This window comes from Podarcis filfolensis (assembly GCF_964270895.1).
Source record: "Podarcis filfolensis genome assembly, chromosome: 16".
NCBI classification, from domain to species: Eukaryota; Metazoa; Chordata; class Lepidosauria; order Squamata; family Lacertidae; genus Podarcis; species Podarcis filfolensis.
The window spans coordinates 27,181,240-27,198,659 of NC_139620.1; positions in this window are offsets into that span (position 1 = coordinate 27,181,240).

Here is a 17,420-nt window from a genome sequence, read left to right on the forward strand (position 1 = left end):
TCTCTCTGCGGTTCAGTTATTGGGTAAACCGTGCTGTGCAATGTTTTATATTGTAAGTGCCTCTTTTTTGTTTATATTTGTATTTTAGACATACTTATGCACGCTGCCTAGAGAGCTTCAGTCATGGGGTGGCATAGAGATATCATTTATATGAATAAATTAGAGCAGACCTAAATCAACAACAGAAAACGAGCGGCAGAATTTGCTGCTGTGAACCAGAGCCTTTTCACACTGCATGAGGGGGAAGAATTGGATTGGGGAGGCCCTGTGGGTGCGTCATGCAGAAAGTGGAAGGTTGGGGGAAATGGCTAAAAAACGGCAGTGGCAGCTGGTAACATTTTGACTTGGATTCCTATTTGACTGGATGGGAGATTCCATCTTGAGGGATTGTAATCTGCGTATGACTGTAGGCCAGGAAGGTCCTCCAAAAGAAAAGGAAAAGCTTTTCTCTGAAGCCAGATTATTACTTATCAGATTCCGAGTGCTTGATACCATGACCAGCAGATGGCTGCTGCTTTTTCTGTGTAGTCCATCAACAGCTGGACACAGTAGTTAAGGAGCTACACATTTGCATGAAGGGGCTGCTCCCCTAACCTCTGGGGATTTAAGAGAGGCTGGCAGATGCCAGTGGGATCTCTTTTTTCTTTAGAGAAGCCCACTCTGTAGATTTCCTCACAATGGCCTGGGGCTTGCTCCTCTTCACAATCTTGGCGTCCATCATTGGTGAGGGAGATTCATTGGGTGGATGGGAAGCAAATCTGACATGAAGCAGAGAGAGGCAGAAACTGCCCTTCCAAGCACTGTGATTTGCAAAGTATTTGGTGTTGTCCACTTTAAATTAACCTACTGATTCTTTGCTCTGCTTCCTTCCAGGTCCCAGTGTCCAGCAATTACAGACCTTGAAGGACCCTGAATTTGTGGCACCAGGTGGGACGGTCACCATGTCTTGCAGGTTTGACAGTGGAAACATCGGTGATGGCAACTACCCTTGGTGGGCACAGAAAAAACCTGGGAGTAAACCCTGGACACTGATCTACACCACCAGCACCCGACCATCTGACGTTCCAGCCCGTTTCTCTGGGTCTCGATCGGGGAATGTGATGTCCCTGACCATCACGGGTGCCCTTCTGGAAGATGAAGCTGCTTATTATTGCTGCGTGTGGACTGGGAGTCAGTGACACAGTGCTTTATTCGGATGGGGAAGTGAGACAAAAACCTCCTCTCCTTTGCTCTCTATGTACGTCAACAGAATCTGAACTCCCTGCTGTAGCCTCTGTTTGTTTGCATGGTGATTGAATTCACCAAGAAAGGCCAAGGTCCCTTCCAGGTGACGTCTTTATTGAGCATTCATGCTGATAGAACCTGTAAGAGACAGAAAAGTCCTGCCTCCTCTTGCACAACAGAAACACCCTCCACCTGTCAGGCTTAGGGGATTCTTTCCTCCCCTGGAGCATGAAGGATCAAGGCAAAAGCAAGGAAGTTCATATCTATGGTTTTACTCAGTTCCCATGGTGCAAGACAAAGAATCCAGTCCTTTTTTAAAAAAATAATTTTTATTCATTTTCCAAACAATTTTATACAGTCAACAAATATTTTAACACTCATTCTTCAATTTTTGACTTCCCTCAGTTTCTCTGTCAATGTTTCGCAAGATTTCTATTTTGTTAACGCATTTCTAAACATAATATTGCCTTTTAGAACTCCTTTTCCTCTTACTCTCTTTTTGCACTATTTCTTACTATCTCACAGAGTCTCTTCAAAACCAACAAGCGTTGTCTGTACATCACATATGTTTTTCAGATATTCTGTAAATTTCCCCCAGTCCTCGATAAACTTTTGGTCTTTCTGATATCGAATCTTCCCAGTCAATTTATCCAATTCTGCATATTCAGTCAATTTCCTTCTCCATTCTTCCACTGTTGGAATTTCTTCCTGCTTCCATCTTTGGGCCAGAAGTATCCTTGCAGCAGTCACTGCGTATTGAAACAGTTTACAGTCTCTCTTATTAATTTCGTTTCCTACCATTCCTAATAGGAAGGCCTCTAGTTTTTTAACAAACGTATATTTCAACATCTTTTTCAATTCATTGTATATCATTTCCCAGAAGCCTTTCACCCTTTTACACTCCCACCACATATGATAGAAAGTACCTTCTTTTTCTTTACATTTCCAACACTTGTTACATGTTTTATATATTTTAGCCAGTTTAACTGGCGTTATATACCATCTGTAAACCATTTTCTTTTTTTTTATAATAATATTTTATTAGGTTTAACAATAAAAAGATACAACCAAACATACAACAATAAAACACACACACACAAAAAAGACACAACAATACAATCTTTCATAATACATAGAATACAAACACAACAAATAAAATAAGGCAAACACAAATCACTCTTTTCTAGTTATTCATCTTTGATTAACTTATTTTCCTGACTTCCTCACACCTCCCTTTTTTGTATCCCTCTTTAACAATTAGCTCAGCAAATTCATATCCCATCTGTAAACCATTTTCATTACATTTTCTTTCAACGCAGTACATGCCGTAAATTTTAACCTTTCATTCCATGATTTCATCCAGTCATCGTACTGTATATTATAACCAAAATCTCTTGCCCAGTGTAACATTACTGCTTTTACCTCTTCATTTTTGTATGCCACTCCAGCAACATTTTATACATTTTAGACAGATTTTTATACTCATTATTCAATACCTCCACTTGAAATTTTGATTCTTTACCTTCATATCCACACAGAATCCAGTCCTTAACTGGATGGTGACATTGCTCTTCCACTTCTTTCCCCAACAGCACCCTGTGGCCATGCGAGTGGCCTCAGGAGTCAAATGTCTTTGAGCCCTTCACTCTTGAATTCTAAGTGAGCGACGTGTACATGGAAATGGTGGCTCTTCTACGATTTCCAAGGATGTCTCTGCTGGCAATTCTGCCCCTCCCCCTTCTTCTCCTAACACTTCATAACTTGGCAGCTCTGAGTTCTGCTGCAATTACCGTATTTTTCGTTCCATAAGATGCACTTTTTTCCTCCTAGAAAGTAAGGGGAAATGTCTGTGCGTCTTATGGAGCGAATGCCTACGGATGGCGGAGGGATCTGCTGCAGTCGCGAGCAGAGGATCCATGGTTCCCCTTCCTTCCCTCCTCCGTGGCTCGCTTTGAAGCAGCAAAGCGGGAGAGGAGCCGCTTACACCGGTGTAAGCGGCTCCTGTCCGGTTGGCTGCTTTAAAGCGAGTGGGCTCTCTTTCCCTCCCTCCTCCCTGGCTCTGCTCGGTGAAAAGCTCCTTCTCCACACACCCCACCCGTGCTCCTTGTCCCTTCAGTGTTTTTCCTTCCCTCCCCACTTAAAATGTGGTTACAAAGCACGGATCCACATGGATCCTCAGGATTTTTGCATTGGGTCACCCCAAGTTCGCATAGCATTTCCATGGCTACAGAATGCACCAAAAAAGCATGCACCCATTATTGCCTGGGGCCACAATGGCACAAAAACGTGGTTACAAAGCACGGATCCACATGGATTCTCAGGATTTTTGCATTGGGCTACCCCAAACTCACCGTCAAATCACATGTCTGTGGCCACAGCATGAACCACAAAAATCATACATTCACTGTTTCGTTCAGAATATTTTTTTTCTTGTTTTCCTCCTCTAAAAACTAGGTGCGTCGTATGGTCAGGTGCATCTTATGGAGTGAAAAATACGGTAAATCCTGTCTCCCTCTTCTCTTGAAACGTCTGTAGACTTTCCCCTTCTCCTCCGAGAGAAGCAAAGGAGGAGGAGGGGTGATTCCCAGCCCTTGCCTTCAGTCTAGTCCCTGACACCAGCCGCCCCCTGGAAGCAATGCTTCTGAATACTGGTTTCTGGATAGGCGATTGTGCTCTTGTTCTCAAATTCTGCTTGAGGGTTCTCCATAGTCATCTGGTTGACCATTGTAGGACCAGGATGCTGGCTAGTCAGGCCGTTGGCCTGATCCAGGAGCTTCTTCCATTATGTTCTTCTGTTCTCACCACACAATCCAGTCTAAAGATAACACACCTAGAGTACAATAACCACAGAAGTCTACTAAAGGATCAAAGGTCCTTGGGGTTTATATTATTGCCCGATGCCATTTGGTTTGAGCACATATGGCAGAGAGGCCATGTGGTGGCGCCCAGGTCAGTTTGTGCTGAGCAGTAGGAGGAGGCGATTTCCATCATCGCCCCTTTTGAGTTTTCCAGGGATTGCTGAGCTCATCACTGCCACAGAACTGAAATATGAAAATTATCCAATGCGATAATGCAGACATGGAAATGAAAAAGCACTATGAAAAATCAAAGTAAGCCTGTGTCGGGTTCTGGACTGAGGAGGAATGGTGGGGGTCACACTCCTCTCTCCTGAACCTCTCCTGAACTTTCTAGAGAACAAGAGGACCGTATAGATTTAGAACAGTGGTTTGCAGAAGGGCATAGTTCAGAGGCTGCAGAGGGGAGAAGCTGGGGAATATCGGGAGAGGAACAGCAGGAAGAAGAAGCACAAGGGGAGAGACAGCTGACAGACTCAGAGTCTTTGGAAAGCTTTCCTGAACCCCCTTTACCAGAACCAGGTGGCCATTAAGGGTAGAAGAACAGTAAGCTCAAGGGCAGAAAGCTCAGATCAGCCAACGCAGGGGTGACGTAGAATAGGAGAGGCATAGGGTTGAGGTGGGGGACTTTACTTGGAGCAACGCCATTATTTAGGGAAGTTGGCATACCTTCATCTCTCTCTGTGAATGTTAATAAATTACATGGTGTTTCTCTGCTTCGTGGCTGCTACCATGGGAGAGACTGGATTCCCCTAAGCCTGACAGCATGTCATGTTGCCCAAGTTGATACATTTTACATCTTTAAGGGCATATTATCCAAAGCGAGAGTTAACCACTGAAGTGTCAAAGAGAGAAACACAAGAGTGCTGAATGCTTTAAGAGGTATAGTGTGCTGGTCCCGGGGGGGGGGGGTTGTTGTTACCGTGCGGTGTGGTCTGAGTCTGGCCCTAGGTCGAGGGAATGGAGGCTGTCCATCAAGGGCGAAGCGGGGTCCAAGGCAAGGAGCCGGGCGTGGTCAGGAACTCTGGAAGAGCAGGACAGGGTGCTGGCAGGAACAGGTTACCAACAATGTTGCTCCCGCAACCTGGGACTGGGCTGACTGGCCTTTATCTCCTCTGAGGCATAGGGCGGTCCCAGCCCACAGGTGACTCGCCTCTCCTGGCCTTAAGGCGAGCACTCCTCCTGTGAGAACTTAGTTCCCTCCGCCTCTCTGCCCTGAGCCTCTGCAGCTCCAGAGAGGCTGGAGGGTTACCGGACCCAGAGGCAACCTCAGCTTCCCCTGACGGGGCTGGGAGAGGAGCACTTGCAGGCAAGGGGTCCTCCATCACCTCAGGAGCCAGAGCGGATTCAGCTGGTGTCTGCTCCTGAGGATCTGGCACAGGTGAGGGCCCTTCAGGTTCAAGCCCCTGCCCCAGCTCAGCCGGCCCTGGAGGCAGGGACTCCTGTGCAGGCTGGGATTCCTCAGGTTCAGCCTCTGAATTGGATTCCCAGGCCATCACATATAGGTTGGTTGCTCGAGAGCAATCAGGCAATATGCTTCAATAGTCTGTTTTAAAGCTTTCTTATCGGTGATAAAAACTTTAGAAATGCAGAGCGCCTCTATTCCGTGTCTTGCTCATTCACTGGCAGAATCTGAGAGTGGGCGGTCCTTAAACCTTCCCCAGCAGAGTAGTTTCTTGACACCCAATCTGCGCCTCCCCTCTCTGTGCGGAAGCCTACTGCGCACGGAGGGCGTGGGTAACGGAGGACCTCTCTCCTCCCCGCTTTGCCCAGGCAAGGTGTCCTGGCACCACCTCGCCTCCTCCGAGCCCTGCATCTCCTCTCCACTAGAGGCGTGGCTACTTTCCTCCGCTGAGGAGGTGCTGCTTCCCACGATCTTTGGGGCCTCTCTGTAATCCATCCGGCTTTCCCCCTCTCGCCCCTGAGCCGATGGCAGTTCCCTGACATCTGCCTTTCAAATAAATGCAAATGAAAAATACCTAGTTAACTTTTGTGCCTTTGGCATTCAGCTACAAAACATACTTTGCTTGATGCCTGTTATAAGCTGCCATTAACTTATAGCAGGAGGTGTTGGTCCAGTTTTGGGGGTTTATTAATTTATTTTATTTATTTACTATTTGTGCTTATAATTTGCTTTTCACTTAAGCCTGTTGGCTGTTTGCAGTTTAGTTGCGCTGCAGAAAGCTGGCTGGGGAGACCACGCATTACAAGGAACTCAAAAATAGCTTTATCAAGGTTTTAATAACAAAAACAAAAACTCCTTTTACACAAAATATATCAACAAGCATGGCCCAACCACCAACCCATCCCCCAGGGTTCTGAGAGAGCTAGGTGCTGCTCTTTATATAAAAAAGGTATATACTATACCCAATTGCTGACACAGCTTAATTAACACAACTTATCAGCATCTGCTATACTGTTTCACAGTTGTAAAACTGGGTCTCGTTATTTGCTCTGGTCCTTAAAGAAATACACATCTTGTAGAACAATAATGAACCTTCACATTTAAAGAGACCATTCAACACGTTCTATATACATGATTGTTCTTTCTGGCTTTTTGGGGGGTTTATTAATTTATTTTACGGTATTTATTTACTATTTGCGCTTATAATTTGCTTTTCACTTAAGCCACCTGGGTAGGTGACAAAAATATACCTTTTTTTTTAAAAAAGACACAAATTTAATTAAAATCATAAAATAGAAGTAACCAATGAGAACAGCAGCAGGAAAGTATGAACAGCAATGGAGGAGGAAAGCTACTAGTTTGCAAAGAGTCTATAGCCCAAGCAGCACCTTTCTGTGCAGTCTAGTCTGCCCTGAGTGTGCAACCCAGTTTGTTCTAAACTCTTAACTTGGACCAGGGGATGGTTAACGAATTGGGGGGGGGGGGACGACGACGACGACCCTTGGCTGTAAAAATAGATCACATTTGTTTGAATTCAAATGTACTTTTGTGAATAAATATACTGTATTTTTCACTCTATAAGACACACTTTTTCCCTCCTAAAAAGTAAGGGGAAATGTGTGTGCGTCTTATGGAGCGAATGCAGGCTGCGCAGCTATCCCAGAAGCCAGAACAGCGAGAGGGATCGCTACGCAGCGCTCCCTGTTGCTGTTCTAGTTTCTGGCTTAGCCCCTCAGTCCCTTCCCCCACCTCTCGCAAAAGCCCCCAAGAGCCGCTCGGAGTGTATGTACGGCTCTTGGGGAAAGACTGCAAGCGCCGCACACATGCTCCACACGGCTTGTGAAAGGGAGCGCTGAGCAGAGCCTGGGATGCATACAGGCTCTGCTCAGCACTCCCTTTAAAGATTATTTTTTTTCTTGCATTCCCCCTCTAAAAACTAGGTGCGTCTTATGGTCAGGTGCGTCCTATGGAGTGAAAAATACAGTACTTAGCAATTTGGGGTTGGGGTGAACAGAGCTTCTCAAAGACACCCCCTTTCTGTTTGCCTGGTGAACACATTCACGCAACAACTGACTGAATACCAAAATAAGCCTACTATGAATAGGAAAAACGCCACCTGAAGAAATAAATAAAAGTGGGAAAGTGTTGCGAACCAGAGTAAATAACAATTCTTCGTGTTTGTAAAACTAGCAGCTCCGTGCTAAACCAATTTGGTAAATCACATTGCCCCTTCAGTTCATTAAAAAGGAACGGAGCCATCCAGCTCAAGGAAATTTGCATTTCCTCTAGAATGAGACCCATCAAGTTCAGCGGGGCTTATGATAATGTTCTTGTGTCCTTCCTGCCTTTCACTGTGAAATATACTCGGATTCGAGAGTGGATTTCATGCTCTTTATTCAGCTCCTAGTGGTGAGGAGGAACGGAAGTTCCCCCAGAATGTCTGCTTTATATACATTATTTACACAATGTGTCCCACGTGATTGGCTAATTCTGGGATTCTCCTGTAGGCCATTCAGGTTGCGGATTCACTTCTACCTGGAGCTGGATTGGGTGGCTCCTGTGGACCAATCAGACTGCAGCATTCTGAATCCTATTGTTGTAGGACCAATCAGACTGCTGCATTTTGGATCCTATTCAACTCAGTACATAACACACTGTAACAATGTCTTCCCATCTTCACCCCTTCCCTTTTGACTTGGAGGAACTGAGGCTCAGAAATTCTCTCTCAGAAGGGTGGAGTCTCTCTCAGAAGGGTGGAGAGACCTGGCCAGATGTGATTGGTGGAAGAGTTGCCTTCATCTCCTTTAAAGAGTGAATCACAGAAATGCCTAGAAAGAGACCCATTTGCCTCAATATGCAGAGTGTACCTGGATTCCTCTCCATGGCGTGGTCCAGCCTGCTCCTCCTGCTCCTCACTTACCCCCCAGGTAGCAGAATGAGTGAAATCCTCAGGAACAGATCTGTGCTGAGATCCAGGTGTGAATTTTCTATAGGTGCAACTAAACTTCTTTCTCTTTTTGGGTTTTTATCTTTTTGCAGGTTCCTCCTCCCAGCCGGTGCTGACTCAGAGGCCTTCAGCATCCTTTTCCTCAGGTGAGACAGTCCGTCTCTCCTGCACCTTGAATACTGGATACAGTATCAGCAGCTATAGGGTCGGGTGGTACCAGCAGCTATCAGGTGGTGCCCCACGGTTTTTATACCACTACTACAGCAGTAGTAGTCAGGGCAGAGGCTCAGGGGTCCCAGAGAGATTCAGTGTCTCCCCTGATTCCTCCACCAACCTCTGGAATTTAGTGATCACAGGCGCTCAAGCTGAAGATGATGCTGATTATTACTGTTGCATATGGGATGGCAGCAGAAGCATGTTCCACAGTGGTACAATCTGATGAGGAACCGAGACAAAAACCTCCAGCTTTCCTCCCCAGAGTTGTGAAACTATGAAATGCTTAAAGGACTGAATTATGTCAATGCTCTCAGCTGCTTGAACCACAGCATGGAAAGTAAAGCTTTTGACAACGTCCCCCATGATATTCTTGCAAAGAAGCTGATAAAATGTGGGGTGGATGAAGTTATTGTGTGTCCCCCCCCCATTATAACAAATATAACATAGAAAAGAAAAAAAATACACAAAAGAAAACACACATTACAATACTAAAAAAGAAGAACAAAAAATTTAAACACATATTACCTGTGAAACCCAATTTATCTTTCATTGTTAATTGACTTCCTCGGATCCCTCCTATCTGAATTTCATTGTATCACCTTATAACAGCTCTCCAATATCATTTTTCAACTAAAATTAATTCCACCAATTAACTATCTTCTTTTCTTTTCTTAATATTCTAAATCCAAATTACTTACAATTCAATCTGATTTTAATCCTAGGCCTATTCGGTACTTCCAAGTGACTTCTAGTTACTTATATTACAGTATTTAATTAAATAGTCCTTAAATTTCTTCCAGTCTTCTTGATATTCCTCTTCTTTCTGGTCGTGGATTCTTCCAGTCAGGTCAGCTAGCTCCAAAAAATCCAACATCTTCATCTGCCATTCTTCCACTGTTGGAATTTCTTGAGATTTCCAATTTTTAGCTAATAGCAGTCTTGCTGCTGTAGTGGCATACAAAAATAGTCTGGATGAAGTTATTGTTAGGGGGATTTTCAACTGGTTGACACACCAAACCCAAAGGGCGCTCACTAATGGTTCCTCATTATCTGGAATAAAGTGACCTGGGCCTGTTGTTGTTCAATGTCTTTATAAACAACTTGGATGAAGGAATTGAGGGGATGCTCATGAAATTTGCAGATGACACCAAACTGGGAGGGATAGCTAATGCCACAGAAGACAGAATCAGGATTCAAGAGGACCTTAACAGATTGGAGACCTGGGCCCAAACTAACAAAATGAATTTCAGTAGGGGACAAATGTAAGGTTCTACCCTTAGGCAAGGAGAACCAGCTGCACAAATATAAGATGGGGGACACCATGTGAAAAGGATCTTTGGTCTTAGTGGACCACAAGCTTAACATAAGTCGACAGTGTAATGCAGCAGCAAAAAAAGTTAATAGTATTCTGGGCTGTATAAACAGAAGTATAGTGTCCAGATCCAGGGAAGTAATAGTACTGCTCTGTTCGGCCTTGGTCAGACCACAGCTTGAGTACTGTGTCCAGTTCTGGGCACCACAATTTAAGAAGGATATTGACAAGCGGGAACGTGTGCAAAAGAGGGTGACCAAGATGATCAAGGGTCTGGAAACCAAGCCTGATGAGGAACAGTCGAAGGAGTTGGTTGTGTTTAGTCTGATAAATACATCAAGGGCTGTCACGTGGAGGATGGAGCAAGCTTGTTTTATGCTGCTCGGGAGGGTCGGACCCAAACCAATGGCTCCAGGTTACAAGAAAGGAGATACTGACTAAACATCGGGATGAAATTGGTGGCAGAAAGAACTGGTTGACAATGGAATGGGCTTCTTCAGATGGCAGTGGACTCTCCTTCACTGGAGGTTTTCAAGCAGAGGTTGGATGGCTATCTGCCATGGATGTTTTGGTGGAGATTCCTACATTGCAGAGGGTTGGTCTAGATGACCCTTTGGGTCTCTTACAACCCTACAATTCTTTGGTTCTATGACTCTCACCTTCTTCTGGAAGATATGACCTCATGCACAGGTTGAAATGTGGGAATCCTATGTTATAGAAAACAAAACACATTTCTGCATCACCTGGCCTAGTATAAATCTCCTACAGATGTGAAAGGATGCTGCTACTAGAATGGGAAACTTTAAGATATTTGAGTTATAATTAGAAAAATCTTAATAATTATTCATAAAGGAAACAGTTTATAAGAAGTAAATAAAGAGGCCAGATACAGGATAAAGGAAGTCTTTTATTTGGTTCTTATTTTATTTGTATTGTTGTATGTTATGCTCATTGTATGTTATGTTCACGTTTAATGAGGGTGGATTTGTGTATTGGGGGGTGGGGGGGGTTCATGTTATGTTGTAAATAAAATTCCAATAAAAATTAAAATAAAAAAATAGAATAGGAAACCATATATTTCAGGATACACACACACACACAAATATTGCAAGTTGCCTGTGATCCTCGGATGAAGGATGGTATAGGAATTTAATAGATAAAAATAAAAACAAAAAGTTAAAGTTAAGCACTTTAAAGTTTCGATGAGAGTATGATGCATGTGTGCAGGACTCTCCCGTTCAAATAAGCCTAAATGAAAATTGATTAATTTCGTGCCTTTAGCGTTTTCCTATGAAACCTTCACGGTGGATTGGAACCCCCAGAGGTTCACATCCTGATCCAAGGTGGCTCACAACATGAGCACCAACACTATGCAAATATAGGATGAAAGACTAAGAAATGGGTCCCTAGATGCATGCTTATGAGCTGCATCTGGAGCTGAAAAAGGTTGAAGAGACTTAGCATAAAACATTCTTTATCGGATGCCTGCTAAGCTGGATTCAACCTCTAGGGGGCGGTGCTGGTCCAGTTTCCTGACATCATGAAATCTATCACAAAGACCCCTTGAAAGTGTTGCCAGAAATGAAGGAGGGGATGTGCTTTTCTGGGCTTTTCCATTGGTTTGTTCATTTATTTGTGCTTATAGATCACCATTCATCAAATACTTTCAGGATGAGTTACAAAGATATCACAATTCAGGCAGACACCATTTAAACTAAAATCATAAAAAAATGCTGAACTAACCAATGGAAAGCCAGGAACCCCAAAGAATGCACATCACTGCAGGAAGAGAGATATAATTTTATGTGGAGAGGGATATAGTGGACAGTTTCTCCCCGAATGAGGGTCATTTCAATTGCACAATTATGAGCTTCTTTCCTTCCTACACAGTCGCCCTGTGTATTCAACTCAAGTTAGTGTCACAGTCCGGTCTACGGGCGATTCAAGTCCCGGCTGAGGACGTCGGGACCGGGGGCAAGATGGCGGGGTGGGAGCAGGAACGAGAGTCCAGGAGTCAGGGGTCTGAGGGTCAGGAAGCAAGGAGTCACGAAGTCAAGGGTCCGAGGGTCGAGAAGCAAGGAGTCACGAAGTCAAGGGTCCGAGGATCAAAAAGCAGGTAGTCAGGAAGCCAACGTCTGAGGATCAGGAAGCAAGAAGCCAAACACAGCAAGGCAGGAAGTGTGTTGCTGTGGCAAAGAGCCGAAGGGAAATGCGGACCTTATATCCCTTCCCAGCTCTTGCCACCAGGTGCAGTGAGTTACCAAGCAGCCTCACCTGTGCGGTCGCACCTTGCCTCTTCAGAACAAACTTAGGAAGGCCCCAGTCCTGCGAAACCCTACTGGTCACAGGGCCTGGCTACTGCACACACTCCTGACAGTTAGGAGTGTTCACAAGTGTCGTTTGCTGCTCTAAAAAAAGTTGTTTCTAGAGTTCAGATTTTACCAGGCTGAACCAAGGGCACATCCTATGGCTCTGAAAATTCTCCTTCATGAAAATTTGCCCTGGAGTCCTATGCTTGAATGTCCCACAATGCTCTGCAAGATCCCAAAGTTCTAACGGAGGCAATCAATGGTCAGAAAAAGCACCCAGCCATCCACAATCCAGCTGACCCCCAGATCTCCATGCCTCCTCAGACGTTTATTTGTAGATCAAATAGTTGGTTTCAGAAAAGGGACTTTATAATTCCCAGTTTCAATATCCTTTTCGGGAAATATAAAATATGGCAGAGATACCACATGGTTCTCCTCCCGCACAAGTCATTCTGACAACAAGCCTGTGAGGTAGGTTAGGCTAAGGGATGGAAACTGGCCCAAGGTCACCCAGGGATCTTCACGGCTGAGTGGGGATTTGAACCCAGGTCCAATGCTCTAACCACAAGTCAGATATTCTATGTGCACACACATACAATGTGTTCCAGGGATCTCTCTTGCAAAGGGTTGGCGTTTCTGTCATCAGCCTGTATCTCGTTGAGTTTGGTCTGTTTTTGTAGAAGGTCCCTTATGCAAATTTTATCATATGGTCATATGGCCATTGGTTGTGCTTGAATGTCCCACAATGCTCTTCAGGAGCATGAAATCTAGGGGAGGCAAACAATGGTCATGGAACTCATTTACATACAAGAAGAACTCTTCAGCTCTGGGGGGATTTAAAGAGGAAGGGGGACGATTCCTTCAGAGAGTCAGATTCCTTCAGAAATCTCACCATGACCCCAACTCTTTTGATCCTTGCTCTTTTCACTTATTGCTCAGGTAAGGACAGAGAGAATTCATGTTATGCTGGGAAACAAGAAAACTATTTGCACTTGTACTGCTTTAGAGACATTTCAGAGCGTTGATGATGCAACCAGTTCATGACATTTGTCTTTTCTGGTTTTTCGCCCCCTTAAAGGTGTTACCGCTCAGACAACTTTGACTCAACCTGCCTCTGAGTCTGTGTCCCCGGGAGAAACAGCTAAACTCTCATGCACTGCCAGTGATACATCATACAACATTGGATGGTATCAACAGAGACCTGGAGAAGGTCCTCGCTATGTGCATTACCCTGGGTACAGCAGGGGAGAAGGGATCCCGGATCGGTTCACTGCTTCCCAGTCAGGGAGCATTGGCTATTTAACCATCGCTAATGTCCAGGCTGGAGATGAGGTAGTTTATTTCTGTGGTAGGTGGCAGAAAGGAGGTACCACGTTGCACAGTGCTAAAACCGTATGGGGAACTGAGACAAAAACCCTGCCTCTTCCTCTGCAGAGCAGTGAAAGGTAGATACACTCTCTCTCTTCCTCCCTCTCTTCCTCCCTCCCCTCTTTATAAGATCTGTGTCTGCAGCTGTTATCAAGTCAAACCTACAATGCATAGAACTGGAAGAGACAGAAAACATGTCTGAAGCCCCACCTCTTTCTGCAAAGAATCGCTAATTTCCAAACCTCCTCCGTTTTTAGTATGTTTCCAGGGGGTGGGTGGTGGGTGGTGGTCCTATTCCAATACAGTGGTACCTCTGGTTACATACTTCATTTGTTCTGGAGGTCCGTTCTTAACCTGAAACTGTTCTTAACCTGAAGCACCACTTTAGCTAATGGGGCTGCAGCGCTGGCGCCACACAATTTCTCTTCTCATACTGAAGCAAAGTTCTTAACCCGAGCTACTATTTCTGGGTTAGTGGAGTCTGTAACCTGAAGCGTATGTAACCTGAAGCGTATGTGACTCGAGGTACCACTGTACACTCAAATAATGTTGGCTAAATTTGGGCCTAAGAAATATTCTCCATACCCTCCAACATACATTTTTTAAAATCATATTTGTATTAAATACTCAACAAAAATAACAAAAATAAAAAACAAACAACAGCAAACACAACCACAAACAAAGAAAAACATGCATTAAAACAATATCAAATCCCTCAAAGGGGATTCTTCGAATCCGTGACTTCCCTCCCCCCCCCCCCCCGGTTCCTTAATTTTCTTTTTCAACTGCATACCATTTCTGCTCCAAATTATTTTCCTACCTCAAATTTCTTTCATTATTTATCATACCCTCCAACATCTTGAGTTCCAAAACTGGGATGATGTCAGGGACTGGACTGAAGAAGAATTCTCTGAACCTTCCCAAGAACAGGAAAACAATATAGATTTAGAACAGTGGTTTGCAGAAGGGCATAGTTCAGAGGCTGCAGATGGGAGAAGCTGGGAAATATCGGGAGAGGAACAGCAGGAAGAAGAAGCACCAGGGGAGAGACAGCTGACAGACTCAGTGTCCTTGGAAAGCATTCCTGACCCCCCATCTCCCAGGACCAGACTGGCATTGAGGGTAGAAGAACAGAAAGCTCAGAGGCCGAAAGCTCAGATTAACCGATGCACGAGTGATGTTGAATAAGGGAGACGTAGGGGGGTGGGACTTTACGTGGAGCAAGGCCATCATGGAATAGAGCAGGGGGTCAACAAACTTTTTCAGCAGGGGGCCGGTTCACTTTCCCTCAGACCTTGTGGGGGGTCAGACTATATTTTGAAAAAAAATATATGAACGAATTCCTATGCCCCACAAATAACCCAGAGATGCATTTTAAATAAAAGGACACATTCTCCCGTTGGAGAAGATAACAGTGGTTACCCAGTCCTTGTGTCTGGTTGTGAAGGAGGCCGAAGGAGCTGGTGTTTGTTCACAGCATGACTAAACTGCTTCTGGCACAATGGGATACCGTGATGGAAATCAGAGTGCACGGAAATGCCATTTACATTCCCGTCGCAGTGGTATCTGTTTAGATACTTTCACAAGCATGCTTTGGAACTGCTAGGTTGGCAGGAGCTGGGACAGAGCAATGGGAGCTCACCCTGTCATGGGGATTCGAACCACCGACCTTGTGATTGGCAAGCCCAAGAGGCTCAGTGGTTTAGCCCACAGCACCACCAGCGTCCCCTTTACCTGCAAGTGTAAATAATCACACACAGGCAGAATTTATTATCAATTTGTGAATAAATCATATTTCTTAAAGCCACAACAGTCTCTGCCACGTCTTTAATTCTCCAGAGGAGCACAAGCCCCGGAAACCCCCTGGAATCCTGCTACCACTAGGCTGTGTGTGTGTGTGTATGTGTGTGTGTATGTGTGGGTGGGAGGGGTGGTGCCTAACCTTTGTAGCAGGAGCAATACCATGACTGCGACAAAACCCTTTCTTGCCTGAGTGAGGAAATGTGAATGTTTTTCTAAAAATGTAAATACGATCTATTCCTGCGGTTGTTGCCAAGTCAAATTGACTATGGACAGAACTTGTAAGTCATTCGATGTCTTAAAAGTCTTTTGTTTCTTCCTGTCACCTGTGTCTGCAGCTGGTGTCATGTCAACCCTGCAATGCACCGAACTGGAAGAGACAGGAAACCCTTTGCAGAAGGAGGTGAGACTTCAAAGGATGACCGTGCACCTTCCAAGCCAAGGAACGACGTGTCCCTTTTGGCCACCTGAGGTGAAATTGGGATTTGCTGCTCCCTGCCCCACTGCTATCCCCCTGCCCACCCCACTTCCGCCACTGCTGAAAAGCCGCCTATCACTGAACTTGGTGAGAAATAGGGAATTATGTCATGCAATGCTATTCACAGGAACTCCTCCCTCTTGATGGCGAGAGGGTGGGGGGACGTTCTGGCAGCAGTGGGGTAGGCAGAGAGGTTGTGCCGATTCCCAAGCGTTCATATTACAGTGGTACCTCGGTTTTCAAACATAATCCTTTCCGGAAGACCGTTTGAGTTCCGAAACATTTGAAAACCGAGGCGCAAAGGGCGGTCTGCAAATTTAATAGAGACAATTGAGAAAAATAACATATACACTCAGTGGAAGCTGTTTGACTTCTGAGGCGCGTTCAAAAACGGAAGCATTTACTTCCAGGTTCATGGCGTTTGAGTTCCAAAGCGTTCGTCAACAGAGAAGCTCGAAAACTGAGGTACCACTGTATTCACATGTGAGATGATCCACACTAAAAAATTAGTGCTCCTTGGATCCCTTTTGAAAAAGGGTGTACATTTCTGTCGTCAGCCAGTATCTCGTTGAGTCTGGTCACATCCTGGCCAAAGCAAGGGCCTCTCCTGTTGTTTCTTTAGACTGACGTTTATGCAAATTTGTCCTATGGTCATTGGCTATGCCCAAATGTCCCATAATGCTTTGCAGCAGGCGCATCCAACTCCCAAGGGACTGTGATCTACTCTCAGTATAAAAAACAGGCAGTGATCTACCCATTGTTATTGTCTAGAGTTATTGAGCTTTTTTGGGGGGAGGATTGACCAGAGTTGTTCATTTTATGTTTAGTTCCCCCCTTTTTTGAACTGGCTTTTTATGATCTTTATTTTTTTATAGTTCTCTATATATGCAGGTTTTAATATTTGAATATTTAGATCTGTGCGAAAGGAGAATGCATACAGAGAACTGAGGGTTGGAAAAGGAAGGGATCTGTCTGAGAGATGGATCAGAGTGGGTTTTGTCAAGGTTTGAGGCAGAGGCATGAGGGAGACCTCCCAGGTGGGAGATGGGGTGACTCAGCTCTCGATATGCGGATGGAAGATTGAGATGAAAGGTTGATAGAGGGCTATACATAGATATAATTGCGTTTTATGGGAATCATGAATATTGCAACAAAGTTCATCAGCCAAGTAAAGTGTTCAGAAATTGATAAGATGGTGTGGTGTCCAGAAAAATGCACACATTACTGAAAATGATATACGAAAATGCATAGTTCTAGGGAGAAACATGTGTATACAGTGGTACCTCGGGTTACATACGCTTCAGGTTACATATGCTTCAGGTTACAGACTCCGCTAACCCAGAAATAGTGCCTCAGGTTAAGAACTTTGCTTTAGGATAAGAACAGAAATCATGCTCCGGCGGTGTGGCGGCAGCAGGAGGCCCCATTAGCTAAAGTGGTGCTTCAGGTTAAGAACAGTTTCAGGTTAAGAACAGACCTCCGGAATGAATTGAATACTTAACCCGA